At 37.6% G+C, this 15,878-nt stretch overlaps 1 long non-coding RNA gene across 1 annotated transcript in view; it reads left to right on the top strand.

Moving 5' to 3' along the window:
* Positions 1-15,525, top strand: part of LOC125128323 (uncharacterized) — a 41,433-nt gene extending 25,908 nt beyond the window's left edge. The window contains exon 3 of the long non-coding RNA XR_007135202.1: positions 14,949-15,525. This is a non-coding gene — a long non-coding RNA (uncharacterized LOC125128323). The remainder of the gene's footprint in view (positions 1-14,948) is intronic.
* The last annotated feature ends 353 nt before the right edge of the window (positions 15,526-15,878 follow it).

Here is a 15,878-nt window from a genome sequence, read left to right as displayed (position 1 = left end):
ATATTTGACAATGATTGACATTCATAAGCGATTAACAAATATTAGTCTTTTATTTACAATTTTGCTGCAGCTGTACTATAGAGTTCAAATAGAAAAACTTAACTAATTTAATCCACATTGCAATCCAGTTATAAGAACAGAAGATTAAAAGTATTTATTGTTTACATACATGTATAACTAAGCAATTGTCAGTGGTGATTCTTCCCATATCCTAACCTCTATAGTCTTAGTGGTGCACACAGAGCAAGGAGGACAGGCTGAGAAGGGTCGGCATTAGAGCAGCAGTTAGGAAGGAAAGCTGAGAGCTGTGAGACTTCTGATCTGTAAGACACAAGAGGAAGATTTTGCAGAGATGAGGGATTGAAAGAGTCTGGTTTTTGACTGGTCCTTCTAGCCTATACCTGAGATCTTCTTTTGCTTCTGGTCCCTAGTATGTCTTTTCCATGTAACTCAGCATCCACAAATTCAGTAAGTTCCTGGTTTATTGTTCTTTTCCCATAGCACATCACCTAGGATAGACTATGAGCCTAATGAGTGTTTTGAATTATTTTATGTATTGATTATATACATACATTGTTTTGTTTTGAGTGCTGAGGGTGGTATGAAAATTATTTGTTTTTTTAAGATACTCTAATTTGTTTTCCTTTATTATAGAGCATGAGAAATTACACATGTATGTAGGCAGCTATATTAGTCAGCTTTCTCTAGAGAAGCAGAACCGAGAGAATATGTATATGTAGATATCTAAGAGGAGATTTATTATGGGATCTGGCTCATGTGGTTGTGGAGGCAGAAAAGTTCCACAATATACTGTCTGCAGGTTGCAGAACCAGGGGAGCCAAGTCACTCTGAGTCTGAAGGCCTGAAAACTAGGGGAACTAATGGTGTTACTCCTAGTCCAAAGTCAAAGGAAAAAAGGCCTGTGAACCTAAGGGGCTGCTGATATAAGTCCTGGAGTCCTAGACTTGAATACCGGGGCCTCTGATGTCCAAGGGCAGGAGGAGAAGGTGGTTATTCCAGTTCAGGGTGAGAGAAAGTGAATTTGCCCTTTCTCCCTTTTTGTTCTCTTTAGACCCTCATGGGTTGAATGATGTCTATCCACATCAGTGACGGGGTGGTGGCTGATGTTCTTTACTCAGCCTAAGGCAGCATATCTTGTTTGGCTTGACTTTCTCTCTCCACGAGTTCAACCTTGGTAATAAAGCCAAGATGCTGCTGTGTTCTAACGCAGCATGGTCATGCAGCCTTCCCACGTCACCTTGCCGTGGTTACTGAGAGGAATATGTCCATTCCCTTGATGCCAAGAAGATAGTGCAGAGTGATTTGTGGAACATGGTTCCCACTTGCATCCTTCTGATTTCTTATTTTCTTCAGGATGTTACTTGAAACTTCTGGGACACTCGTAGACTTCTCTTTAGCTAAGAAGTTTGCATAATGTAGGACCCAGTTAGTCCAATCGAGTAATACAACTAAGCACTAGCACCCTGGGAAAATTCCAAAGAATCTTCTTCACACGGCCACCCTGCTTCACCCTGATCTGTAGAAATATTGTGGAAAGTGGCTCTATTGCCTTCATAGCTTTTCTTTTCTGAGTCTAATGATAGAAAAGTCACTAGTATGTCAAAATGTCAATAACACTTATTAATAAAGTGTTTATATGGATATGCAGATAGATAGGTCCAAAGATAATGAAATCTAGTGAAAATTAGAGTTAGATAAAAGATGGTCTTACCTGGAAGCATCTGTAAACCCACTGTCCTAACATAATCAAATTTTATTCTTCTAAAATTTTTTTTATCTTTTTGTCTAAAGCTTAATCTTTCTACCTTTGTAAAATATTGTTAGAATTATGTAACGTATATTTCAGTATTCCAATTTTTCCCACATCATATTAATATATTAACATAATGTTAACAAATGCTTTTCATGCTATTACTTGGTTTGAGTACTCATGTATTTAATGACTCCAAAATATTCTACACTAAAATTTGCAGACATATTTCCCTACTATTGAATATTTGGGGATCTCTGAAAATATTTTTAATATAAAAATATTTTCTTGAATATCTCCTTTCTTTAGCTAAAGTACAGGTTTTTAGTATAAAATATTTCTTTCGGAAATAATTAGTATATTTAAAATATAGTTGGATGATTAATAGTATATCAGCATATCTGAATCAGAACGCTTGATTTCAGTCCTGCAAACCTGCTTTCTTCTGTTTGTCATCTCAATAGATGTTACCTCATTCACCCAAATGATAGTCAGTATATTTGGATCATTTACTCTATTCAAATTTTAGTTTTGTTTCCCTCAAAATTGGAATAATAACACCTGCCTTCAGAAAGGCTCTGAGGATTATAGGTAGTATAATAAAGAGTGTAGCAGTAATAGATACATTCTCATTAACATTTTGTTTTAGTATATTATGAACATAGAATTTTGCAAAAAGCCTGGCTGTGATGCTATCACCAGCGCCTTAACCAACAAGATATGCTATTATGGCGTAACCAGACTGTTGTATTGAACATGAGACTATGTGGTATGAAGATACTTCCAATCAAGACTATCTTAGAAAATGTAATACAGTTAGCAATGGAGACAGGTCACAAAATGGATAGTTTGTGGAATAGTGGGCCTAATATTAGTCAACACAGCTGTACCTTTCCTGAGATAATAGGACAGGTGATAGCAAAGGAGAGAAAAACTCAGATTTTCTTACTGTCACCATCTGCCACTTGAATTGGCTTACAGTATTTGTTTTCTGCTGCTGTGTAGCAAATCACCACACATTTAGCGGCTTTAAACAACATCTGTTTATTATCTCATAGTTCCTTAGACTAGAAGTCTAGGTGGGCTCAATAGCATTCTCTGCTCAGGGTCTCCTAAGGCTGAAACCAAGGTGTAACCCAGGATGGGCTCTTATCTGGAAGCTCCAGGCAAATATCTGCTTCTAAACCCATTCATGCTGTTGGCAGAATCCAGTTTCTTGTGATTGTGGGTCTGAGGACCAAGTTGCTGGATGCTGACCAGAGGCCATCCTCAGATCCCTGCTGCAGGCCCTCCTGCTCATTCATGGAGAACCTCCCTGTTGTTGAATTCCTCTCATGTTTTGAATCTCTCTGCCGTTCTTTTCTGTTTTCAGACAGGGAAAATGCTTTGTTTTCAAAGAAATCATGTGATTAGGTTATGCCCACTTGGAAAAATTTTGTTATAAGTTAGTTCAGAGTTGAATTGTTGGGTCCTGTCGTAGTTCTCTTCTTAGTTTTTTGAGAAACCTTCATTCATTCACACCGTTTTCCACAGTGACTTCACTAATTTACATTCCTACCAGCGGTGTATGAGAGTTCTCTTTTCTCCACATCCTCACCAACATTTTTGATTTGTGTTCTTTTTGATGATAAGTATTCTGACAGGTGTGAGATGATATCTCATTGTGGTTTTGATTTGCATTTCCCTGATGTTGAGTGTGTTTTCATGTGCCTGTTGGCCATCTGCATTTCCTCTTTGGAAAAATGCTTATTCAGTTCTTCTGTACATTTTAAAAATTGGATTCTTTTTTTGATGTTTAGTCGCATGAGCTCTTTATATATGTTGTATGTTAACCCTTCATCAATCCTTATCAATTCTATATAATTTGAAAATATCTCCTCCCATTCAGTAGGCTGTTTTTTCATTTTATCAATTGTTTCCCTTACTGTGTAAAAGCTTTTAAGTTTAATTAGGTCCCTCTTGTGGGAAAAACAAAAACATTAATTTAGAAAGATACATGCAACTCACTGTTGATAGCAACATTATTCAAAATTGCCAGGGCATGGAAGCAACCAAAATGTCCAACAACAGATGAATGGATAGAGAAGATAATGGAATACTACTCAGCCATAAAAAGAAGGAAGTTTTGCCATTTGCAGCAACATGGATCAACTTGAGGGGCATTATGTTAAGTGAAATAAGTCATACAGAGAGAGACAAATCCAGTATGATGTCACTTATATTTCAAATCTAAAAATGCAACAAACTAGTGAATAAAACAAACAAAAAAGCTCACTCACGGATCTAGAGAACAAACTATTATTACCAGTGAGGAGAGGGGAGAAAAGAAGGGGAATATAGGGGTGGAAATGGTTATTTATTATAGGATTATATGAATTCACATGTGAGACTTTTGAAAATTGTAAAGCACTACAGAATTTAAAGAAGCTTTTGCTTAATAATTAAAAAAGAAATAATTGTAAAAAGATAGAGATCATACTAAGAATGAAATGCAGATCTGAGAGAAATGAAAGAGGGTGCCAGAATACAGATTAGAAAATAATTCCAAATTTTGCCAGCCTGATAAAATGAACTGTGAAATATTTCCTATGTTTATAAATACAGGAGTAATGTGCTAAATTGTTACTACTTTTTGAACTTGTGTTCTTGCACTTTTATTTGAGCCTGGTATTTTCTTGGAGAGAAGATTTGAACCCATGAGATAAATTTCTAAAATGAAAAAAAAAAAAAAAGAATAGATAAATACAAAAACATCATGTTGAGGAACATTAAGGGACCTGAAACTAAAAATCCAGAACAACCAAAACATACCTAGCTGTGCAGCTCTAGAGAACTTAATACAAAGTAAATCCACTTTTAAACAAACAAACAAACAAACAAACAAACAAACAAACAAACCCAGAATCAACTGATGAGTAAACTAAATTATAGCTACAAAATCCCTTTTGCCACGTGTGAAACATACTTGAGGTAGTATTTTTCCTGTGTATTCACAGGAGAGGGATCATTTAAAGGGAAGGGGCTTTTGTGGGGAGATCAAGCTAGAATTTTGCCTACTGCACTCATTTAACTGACTTTATTACCTTAGTAGCTTTTGAAACAGGGAGCTAAATGGATAAAACCCAGGCTTGCAAATTGTGGCCCACCATCATGTTCCTCAAGGAATACAGGCTTAGTAAGGCTCCTTGGGCACTTGATTTAAATATATTTCCTATTTTTTGAGAGTATGGGGTGGAAAAGTTCATAGATGGAGTAGTGTCTAGGCTTTTTCTTAAGACCCTTGGATTCATATATTTGGATATTTTTGAGGGAGTGGTAGACACATCCCTATTGCCCTCTGATAGTCTGTGATTGTTGAGGCAGGCATGGGACAGACCTGGGAGCCCCTTGACACATAAATAAAGCATTTGTGCTCTCACAATATTTTTTTTGAAATAATCCTAAAATAATAAATGTGAGGCTAAAATGATTTATTCTCGTTAGCTCATTTCTGTAGAAATGGAGGCATCTCTTATGATTGGCCTTCCAAATATATTTCTGATGTATCAGTGCTAATTTTGGAGTCAAATAAACCAGCATTTAAAAGCTAGCCCTGTTACTGACCCCTTGGTTAACCTTGGTAAGTCCCTCTACATTTCTGGGTCCTGTTTTTCATCTCTGTAAAATGGGTGTTATGATACCTAGCTTGATAGTCGTTTAAGGAGGAATATATATGTAATGCTTGTAATGTGCTTGGCTCAGAGTTCCTGGTTCTGTGGCTGACCAAATCATACACAATATTTTGTAGCCACTCTCGTCAGGAATTGGAGTCTGTTTCCCACCCTTTGAATCCGAGCTTGCCTGTGACTTGCTGTGTCTAATGTAATACTGGAGAAATAACATTATGTGAGTTTTAGAGCCTAGGCCCTCAAAGGCTTGCAGTGACTACATTTTCCCCTGTTGGGTGCTCTTGCCATAGGGATGATTTGAAATCTTAGTGAATGAAAAGATATGGACAATGAGAACTAATGCTTTTGGACATAGGACACTTAACATATTTTACACTATTTACCACCTTTTTTTTTTCTTTTTAGGGCTGTACCTGTGGCATATGGAAGTTCCCAGGCTAGGGGTCAAATTGGAGCTGTAGCTGCCAGCGTATACCACAGCCACAGCAATGCCAGACCCAAGCCACCTCTGCGATCAACACATAGTTTGCAGCAACATCGGGTCCTTAACCTGCTGAGCGAGGCCAGGGATCCTCATGGATACTAATCACACAATGGATACTAATCCTCCCACTTTTTGGCTGGACAGAGTGAAGCAACTTGTCCAGTCGCAAAATTGGCAGTTGGTAGAATCAAGCCTCCAACTCAGGCCTACCTGCTTCTAAAGTTCACAATGATTGTTTAATTGCACTTTCTCTTCAGGGAGCTTCTCCAGTGGCCCACTCTTCTATCCCCAGCATAATAGTAGGTCCTATGCAGTTAACTGAATAGCCTAAATAATTAGATCAGACAGGTCTTCATAGTTTCTAAATATGAGCCTGTCCAGTGAGACTGTGTCTTTGTAAGTCTCAGAACATGATTCAGGAGTAGCTTCTCCTATCACCCCTGTTTGTGGGGGCATTTGCACAATACCCAGCATATGCCAAAGGCTGATAAGTGGAAATTCCCTGTCCAAAATATTGACTGGAGACCAATGTGCATATACTAGGCTCTGCCCAGATGGCAATTGACTTATACAGGTCAAGGCTGCAACGTATAAGTTCTGGAAAGGTTATGCAGAGAGGAGAGTAAGCCTTTCAGAATTCACCAGTGAAGTTTCTATTTCTTGAGTCTGCCCATCTTGATTATCCACGTGACTCAGGAGATGCCATGGATTAGGGAGCCAGAGAACTCTGTGGCACATGCGATGATGGTCTGTGTTTGATGGATTGGGAAAGAATGAAAAAAGAGTAGGACACTTATACTTTAGAAAGTATGTTTTAAAAGTTATCCTGGAAGGAGTCGTAAAGTTAAAGATGCTCTTTAAGCCATAAGCCCTTCAAAAATAAAAATCCATATGCCGCTGGTGTGGCCCTCAAAAAGGACAAAAGACAAAAAAAAAAAAAACTACTTAATTGCTGTGTAGATTAGGGCTCTAAACTTCAATTTTCTCATCTGTAAAAGAGGAATTAAATGTTTATATACGTCTCACAATTTTGTCGTAAAACTTGAATGAAATCATGCAAGTAAAAGCTCATAGCACAGTTCACGGTAAGTTCTTAATAACACATACCTCCAAGACAACTTCCATTAAAAAAAAAATCTGCACATTTGAACAGGGAGAAAAGGTCAATTGGAAGATGGCCAAAAGGGGCTTAAAAACGGGCAGGCTAAGTAGAAATTGGTGACCACTTTCTCATAAAGGCAAGGCAGCTTGTTGCCAGTGTGACGTCGAGGTCTTGATCTTTTTAAGAAAATCATGAGGAGTTTTTTCCACTTCTCATTTGGCTTGGCCAAAATGGTCCACGTTCACCTTTTTTCCCTCCATCCTGCCTTCAACACTTACTTTCATAAGTAAAGTTAACAAATGATCCCATTTCTCCCATTAGTAACAGCCATTAGCAGGAATGTTCAACACTCACCAGCATTAACCAAACCCTAATTAGCCAAACACGGCCTGCCACCCTCTTACAATGCACACCTTTCTTTCTTCACGCCTGCTATGGCTCTCCTAAAAGAAACATTTGTAGAACTCCCCTCCTTAGCCCACTCTCCCTCACATCATTAATCAGCTTGCTAGGCCTCATCCAAAGGGGGAAAAACAAAAAAAAGATTCAGTTTCCTGTTGCGGGCTGGCCAGATGAGCAAGTGCTAAGTAGGACTTAAGTATGTACCCTCATGTTCAGGGCACATAAGCAGTGGCACCTGGAACTATGGTGTGTTAAGGAGGATGTGTCCTGGATTTCACAGAGGCTGTCTTTAAGCTGTCTGGTTCTATATGATGCTGTGATGCTTCTGCTTTCTGAGCCAAATCTTGAGTAGAACAAAGCAGGAAAATACCTCCTAGCCTGGTGGGATTTATCAGCTTGCTCAGGGAACCCATGAGAGGGGCTGTGAGGACTCAGGGGCTTCCTCTGTTAGGTACATACAATATGCACCCCGAACCTGAGGGGGTTTCTTAAGTATGTAAGAAACAAGAAAGAGAGGGTTGAGAGGTCTACACATACATGTGCTCATCATGCTGCCCCTGCATTGTCACCAAGTTATTTCCTGCCTGGAGGTGGCTGTGGTAGGAGCTTCACTTCAGGCATCAGGAGCTCCCAGGCAGCACGCCTGCCATCTTGGGCAGGCAGGATGTTGTGGAGAAAAGTAACGGCTTTGTGGTCTGTAGGCTTGGCTTTGAGCATCAGTGCTGCCACCTCCTATGGGTCTCTGCAAGTTGCTTAACCTCACAGTCTGCTTCCTCATTTGTAAGATAGGAATGATAATAATTCTGACCTCACAGAGAGAGAGGAAACAAGAAATGTGAAGGATGAAGCACAATGCCTGGTACAGAACAGGCACTCAGTAACCACCCTTGTCCCAGGTCCCCTGCCTCCTGATTCACCTGCAAAAACAAATTTCAAGGACTCTGGGGAGGATTTTATCTGGACCCTGTGACCACCTAAGGAGGGCCTTGCCCTGAACTTCAGTGCCCCATGAACAGGAGACTAGGAATCTTTTCTCTTTGTTTTCCTTTGGCCTGTTTTTTATTTGGGGTCTGAGTGATTTCCTGGCAGTAGCCCCGTTGGTGGTGAGAAAATATGTGTGTTTGCTATTTGAGGAGCAAGCAGTTTGTTTCTAGAGGTCCCTCCCCCCCACCAATATTGTTGCAAAATGTAGGTCAGCGATGAATGTCCCTCAATGCGGCAGAGCTCAAAGTGGAGTCCCAAGTATAGTCCAGCTTAGACTTTTGGGGATGTATGTGGACCAACTTGGCTTTCATAACATTTTTCAGTTTTTTAAAGTTTGGCTTCAAGATTGATAGCCTTTTCTTTTCTTTTCTTTTCTTTTTTTTTTGTGGTTTGTCTCCTTGGCTGCCCATTTTTTTCCTCCTCAGTAAAATAACAAAGCTTACTTCTACTCCTGTGTTCCTATTTTTGTTGATGGCACCACCATCCTCCCAGTAGCTCAGGTAAAATCCTGGATTTATCCTAGACCTTTGTATCTTCCTCCCTATCATATTGTTATTATCTTTTTTCTTGACCTCCTTAGTATTCTTCAGAACCAGCCACATCCTCATCCTCCCATCATATGTCCACTTTGTATGGTGGCCCCTTCCACAGCACCTAATCTCTATCCTAAGCATCAAGTACACTAATTTATACTTTTTTGTTCTCATATTTTTCCTTTCCATTAGTCTGTGAAAATCTTGTGGGGCAGGGCCTATGAATTAATCATATCTGTGTCTCCAGTGCCTCATATACTATCTAAAGTAAATTTTTCCTAAATTAATTTTAAAAAAGCATATAGGCATTGTGTCCCCAATTGGAAAGACTTTCTATATCAGAGAATAGATTAAGGTTTGAAGATGTGCTTTCTGTGACCTTAAAGTAGGGCTCCCAATCCTGTCTCCATTAATCCTGGGCTTGAATGAGATGTTTGCGTTTTTTCAACTTTCAGCCAATAGTTTGACAGATGGTATTCTAAGTAAACATTTATATCAATGCTGCCTGGTGACCCACAGTTATAAAACTTGACATGTCCAAAATTGGACTTAGCCTTTCCTTCCAAAATCTTTTCCCTGTCCTGTATTTCTTATCTTAGTGAGCCCTATTTCCTGAACAGAAACATCAGAGTCATCCAAAGCCTCTCCTAGCTTTACCATCCTGCCATTCATTTGGGAAATGAGTTCTACAGAATCAACTTGATAACATCTCTTGAATCTGTACCTTCTTCACCATCATTTTCTAGCTCCCACCTTCATCACTTCTGATAGGAACCTTCTGAACTAGGTTAAGTGACTTCCTCAACCAGAGTTGGTTACTTCTTCTTTTGGGTCACCATTGTGCCCAGTAAATATCCCTACCAACACAAGTTTTTTCATATGTTTGTATTGTTTCTAGTACACTGTGAACTGATTCAGAGCAAGAATTACATTATACTAAAGTATAGCTCCATTATACTAGAGCAAAATATAATAACTCCAAATTTCTTTTCATTTCCATTTTCATGGATTATCTTTTTCTAACCCTCTATGTTCAGTCTGTGTGTTTCATTTCTTCTAAAGTGAGTCTCTTGTAAGCAGCATATAGATGGGTCTTTGTGTGTGTGTGTGTGTGTGTGTGTGTGTGTGTGTGTGTGTGTGTGTCTTTTTAGGGCCACACCCATGGCATATGGAGGTTACCAGGCTAGGGGTTGAATTGGAGCTGTAGCTGCTGGCCTGTGCCACAGCCACACCAGATCCAAGCCGTGACTGCTACCTACACCACAGATCATGGCAATGCTGGGTCCTTATCCCACTGAGCAAGGCAAGGGATTGAACCTGTGTCCTCATGGATGCTAGTCATATTCGTTCCTACTGAGTCAGAGACAGGAACGCTGGGTCTTTTTTTTTTTTTTAATGAATTCAGTCACTTTGTCTTTTAATTGGTAAATTTAATACATTTACATTTAAATTAACTATTGATAGGTTTGTACCTACTGCAATTTTTAAATTGTCTTCTGGTTGTTTGTTATAGTTTTTCCTCTGTTTCTTTCTTCTCTTTCTCTAGAAAGATAAAACTTTAGCTAGACTAACCAAGAAAAAAAGAGAGGACTCAAATAATTAAAATTAGAAATTAAAGAGAAGTTACAGCTGATATTACAGAAATACAAAAGTGATAAAGAGACTACAATTGATATTACAAAAATACAAAAGTGATGAGACAATTTTACATTAACAAATTGGACAACCTAGAAGATCTGAGTAAAATCCTAGACATATACAATCTTCCAAGACTGGATAAAGAGGAAATAGAAAATCTGAAAGATTAGTGAAGAGATTGAGGCAGTAATGAAAATTCTGCCAATAAACAAAAGCCCAGGACCAGACAACTTGACTGGCAAATTCTAAAAGCCTGCAAAGATTTAATATCTGTCCTTCTCAAATTCTCCCAAAAAAATCAAAAGTGAGGGAAACCTTCCAAACATATTTTATGAAGCCAGCATTACCCTGATACCAAAATTAGAAATGACACCACAAGAAAAAAGAAAATTTCAGGCCAATATCCTTGATGAACAGAGATGCAAAACTCCTTAATAAACTGTTAGCAAACTGAATCCAAAAAAAGAATAATACATCATAGTCAAGGTGGTTCAACCTCTGCAAATTAGTCATTGTGATACATCATATTAACACAAAGGTGGCACAAAAATAGTTCAACATCTGCATGTGTGTCATTGCGATACATCACATTAACAAAATGAAGGATAAAATCAGATGATCATTTCAATTGACACAGAAAGCACTTTTGACAAAACTCAACATCTAACAAAGTGGGTATAGAGGGAATGTCCCTCAAAATAATAAAGGCTATATTGCAATAATCCCACAGATTACATCATACACAATAGTGAAAAGCTGAACAATTTTCCTCTAAAATTAGGAGCAGGACAAGGATGCCCCTTATTACCACTTCAATTCATCATAGAACTAGAAGTCCTAACCACAGCAATTAGGCAAGAAAAACAAACTGGAAAGGAAAAGGTTAAACTGTCACTGTTTGCAGATGACATGATGCTATATATGGAAACCCTAAAAACTCCATAAAAAACCTGCTAGAATTAATAATATGAATTCAGTAGTCATAAAATACACTATCAGTATACAGAAATCTCTGTTGTTTATATGAACTAATAGCAAACTATCAGAAAGAGAAATAAAATAATTCCAAGTATAATTACATCAAAATGAGTAAAATACCTAGGAATAAATTTAATCAAGGAAGTGAAAGACCTGTGCATTGAAAACTGCATGTCATAGATGAAAAAAAGTTGAAGACACAAATAAATGAAAACATATTTTTTGTTCATGGATTGGAAGAATTAATACTGTTAAAATGACCATCCTACCTGAAGCAATCTGCAGACTCAGTGCAATGCCTATCAAAATTATAATGGCATATTTCACCAGAACCAGAACAAATACTTCTAAAAATTTTATGGAACTGCAAATGGCCTCGAATAGCCAAAACAATTTTGGAAAAAGAAATACAAAGCTGGCGATACCATGGCCCCTGATTTCAGACTATATCACAGAGTTATAGTAACAAAAACAGTTCATTACTAGCACAGAACCAGACACACTGATCAGTGGAACAGAATTGAGAACCTAGGAATAAACACACATGTGGACAATAAATTTATGACAAAGGAGCAAAGAACATACAATGGAGAAAAGATAGCCTCTTCAATGAGTGGAGCTGAGAAAACTGGACAGCCACCTGCAAACGAGTAAAAGTAGACCAATATCTTACACCATACACAAAAAAATTAACTCAAAATGGATTAAAGACATTAAATGTAAGACCTGAAACCATAAAATTCCTAGAAGAAAACATTGGCAGTAATTTCATTGACATTGGTCTTAGCAATGTTTTTGTGGATCTGACTCTAAAGCCAAAGGCAACAAAGGCACAAATAACAAAAACACTTTAATAAAGTGTGTTTTCTTCTCATGCATTTATTTCTATAGGATTGTTATTTTATATATTTCATAGACTTATATTTTATTCAATGGGAATAATTCATTACTATCATTATTTATTTAGAAGATCAAATTATCCCAGATTTGGTAAGTGGGAGCCCTTCTGAGTGGCTTTCTATGTGTCTTTGATATGTTCCCATGATTCTTTCAGTACTTTTTTACTTTGAGGAATAACAGAATTCTGTAGACTTATCTGGCGCATTCTGTCTTCCATCCCTGGAGTCATCTCCACAGCTCTATTTCACTTAGTGGACGGTAGTGTTTAGAAACCAATATATAGGCATTACAGGTTTAGTTGCTTCTAGTATGTCATAGCTTCTAGGTTCTTCCAGTGGATGGAGCTTTGTAATACACTAATCCACAGACATGCACACATCTATGTTTATTTATCTCTATATTTATCTGTCTACATGTCTATAGTATTAAACACCATGAGGTTATGCTAATATCTCCAATTGAAATTCTACTTGACAGGATTCATTAAAATCTCTTTTTCTACATTTGTAACTCCCTTATTCTGACTTCCCTAAACACTCCTAACTTTAGAATAAAGATAGGATAGTTTTGTAATTGCTAACCCATAACACTGTGCAATAGCTTTTTAAAACAAGTTAAGAGCCTTCTTCCTTGTTGCTCTGCCTCCAATATTTCTTGCCACAGTTTCTTACCTGCACGTAGCTATCAGACCCAATTTTAAACTATAAGCATTGTTTTACTATGCAGGAGACAATGAAAGATAAAATGCAAAATATCCAAAAAAAATCTAGGTCATTTTGATTGAGAAAAATATTTGAAAACAGTCAATGCTTACTATGTTTATGAGAATTCTAATTTTGCTAGTCATTTAGGAACTGGATCATTGAAGATACTTGTTCTATATGCCTGTAATCAGTATTAAATCTGAATAATATTCTAATGTGAGAAAATTCTTAGCTCTCTATATTGACTGTAAATGAATATATCAAGATCTTGTGAACATTTAATGTATCTGTGTGCATGCACATTTTCATAGTGATGAGAAAAAAACATAAGCTTGATATGTTTTAATGTACAAATAGGTCTTTTGATGTTAATTGGTATATTTGAAATAATTATTTAACTGAAGCTCCATTAATTGTGAAGGAAGTCAATTCTTTATTAAATATTTACCCTGCTTTAAAAAATAGCCTCAAGGGGCAGAGCTGGGTATTTCCCCAAACATGATATTCCTCTTTACTAATGCAGGCAAGAGAGTGAAACTACTAAGTTAGTGGCAGCTCTTACCAGATTTAGATGCTCCCTCATGCTCCTATAACATTACATACATCCTCTATTATCAAACATATCACAGGACCTTTGTAATTTATATATATGTATTATATACATATAAAATATATATACATATATATTTATATATCCTAAAACACCTTGATTATATTTTGTACTTTGATGCATAAACTGCCCTTCTTCATCACAAGCCTCAATAAGTATTTCTGTTTTGGTTTTTTTTTTTTTTTCCTTTTCTAGGGCTGCTCCCATGGCATATGGAGGTTCCCAGGCTAGGGGTCTAATCGGAGCTGCAGCTGCTGGCCTATGCCGCAGCCACAGCAACGCCAGATCCTTAACCCACTGATCGAGGCCGGGATCAAACCCACAACCTCATGGTTCCTAGTCGGATTCGTTAACCACTGAGCCATGACGGGAACTCCGACAATAAGTATTTCTGAAGGAGTGAAGACCCGGTGAGTAACTTCTGAAATGAGAGGATTTCCCTTTCTCTAGGATCTATTTAACCCTTTCCTTTCCAGGCCCGGTAAAGGAAAAAAGGAGCATACATTTATGAAGTGGGATCTTCAAGGCCACAGATGGAGTCTAAGGAAAAACATATATTGAGAAACCGCTAGGTGTCAGATGACAATTCTATGTGTTTATTTATATTTTCAATCTCCCAACAACTCAGTGATGAATGAAATAGGAATATTACTTTGCAGATAAAAGTTTCATGGGAGATGGGTAACTTTCTGAGACAATGGGAGGAATCAAAATCCAAACTCTGGTTGGTCTGACTTAAAATCTTATTTTATTATGTGGCTGCCTACCAGGGTTTGGATGATATCAGAGCTATGCCAGGTAGGAACATCAAAAGAAAACAGAATAGAAAAGTTGGGTAATGTATGAAATTATGTTGAGGGGCATCACCAAACTAAGTGGACTTACCAAGTCAATATAGTGGTAAATACAAGCAGTTTGTTGTATTGGGGAGGAAGTGTGACACTTCCAGTGAGACGATAGGCTTTTAAGAAGTATGGGTTAATGGAGGAGATGGTATTTCAGATACCATCAAGACAAATGGGCTCATTTTACAGATGAGGAAACCAATGTCTATAAAGAAGAAAGGATTTAGCTAAGGTCCCATGGCAAGTTGATGAGGACTAGAAACCAAGTCTTTGCAGTATATCTATTCTTACTATATTTAACTGCTTTCTTTTATCTTATTTTCTCTTAGCCCATCGTTCTCATTTGCTTCAATTCAACAACAAAACACTGAGAATCAGCTTTGTCACAAGCAACATCCCAGGCACTGACGATCCAAAGGCGGCAGAACAGACTCTGAGGTTAGTAAAGCTTCTCTTTTTCCTCTCTTTGTCTCTCTCTTGACAAATGGACAATGGATGGCCTCCTCTCCGAGTGCACACAAAGGTCAAAACATGCCTGTCCGTGACTATGGCCCTTTGTGTTTTGTGCTTCTCTTTACTGTGCTTATGTTCCAAGGCTCGACGACACATTCTGCAGTGCCCACTGATAAATAGTAGGCAGAGAATGGATGAGAATCATTATGAAGAGGGAGAAACTGTCCAGATGTTAGTAGCTCATAATGTTTTAATTTGGAGGAGTACTTTCCCCAACGCCATCACCAAAGGTTTGTCTTTGGTTTATTTGTGTTATCACAACAGTGACGATGGAGTTAAATGCAGCCTTTGAAAAGAGGATTTTTGCTTGTTTCATTTATATTCTACTGTTCTTTCATTAAACATTTCTAAATATCCACGGGGCTCAATTCTTACAAAAATAAATCAGATAAACCTGGGGTTCTTGCCAAGTCAAATATCTACAGTTTCTGGCAATTATGTAATTTCCAACTCTGCTGTAGTAACTATTGCTGATAAGTCAATCGTCATAAAGAGAAATGTTCCAGACCAATCTTTATTAGTGTGTCCTTCACTGATATATGCAAAGTCTTATTTTAAAAATAGAGTTCTAACTTTTTTCTGGTCCCTAGTGAATAGCTTCTCATCATAACAATTTATATCTGGATAATGTCATAGTAAAATATAAGAATGGTAAATTAAAACCCATGAAATTAGGTTCTGCTGTTATTAATAAAAACTGTTCTGGTTTTCACCATTTTGTTATGATGACACTGTCTCATAATGCA

This window comes from Phacochoerus africanus, chromosome 5 (genome assembly GCF_016906955.1).
Source record: "Phacochoerus africanus isolate WHEZ1 chromosome 5, ROS_Pafr_v1, whole genome shotgun sequence".
Classification (NCBI taxonomy): domain Eukaryota; kingdom Metazoa; phylum Chordata; class Mammalia; order Artiodactyla; family Suidae; genus Phacochoerus; species Phacochoerus africanus.
Note: the sequence above shows the minus strand (reverse complement) of the source record. Positions and strands in the feature narration are given on the sequence as shown.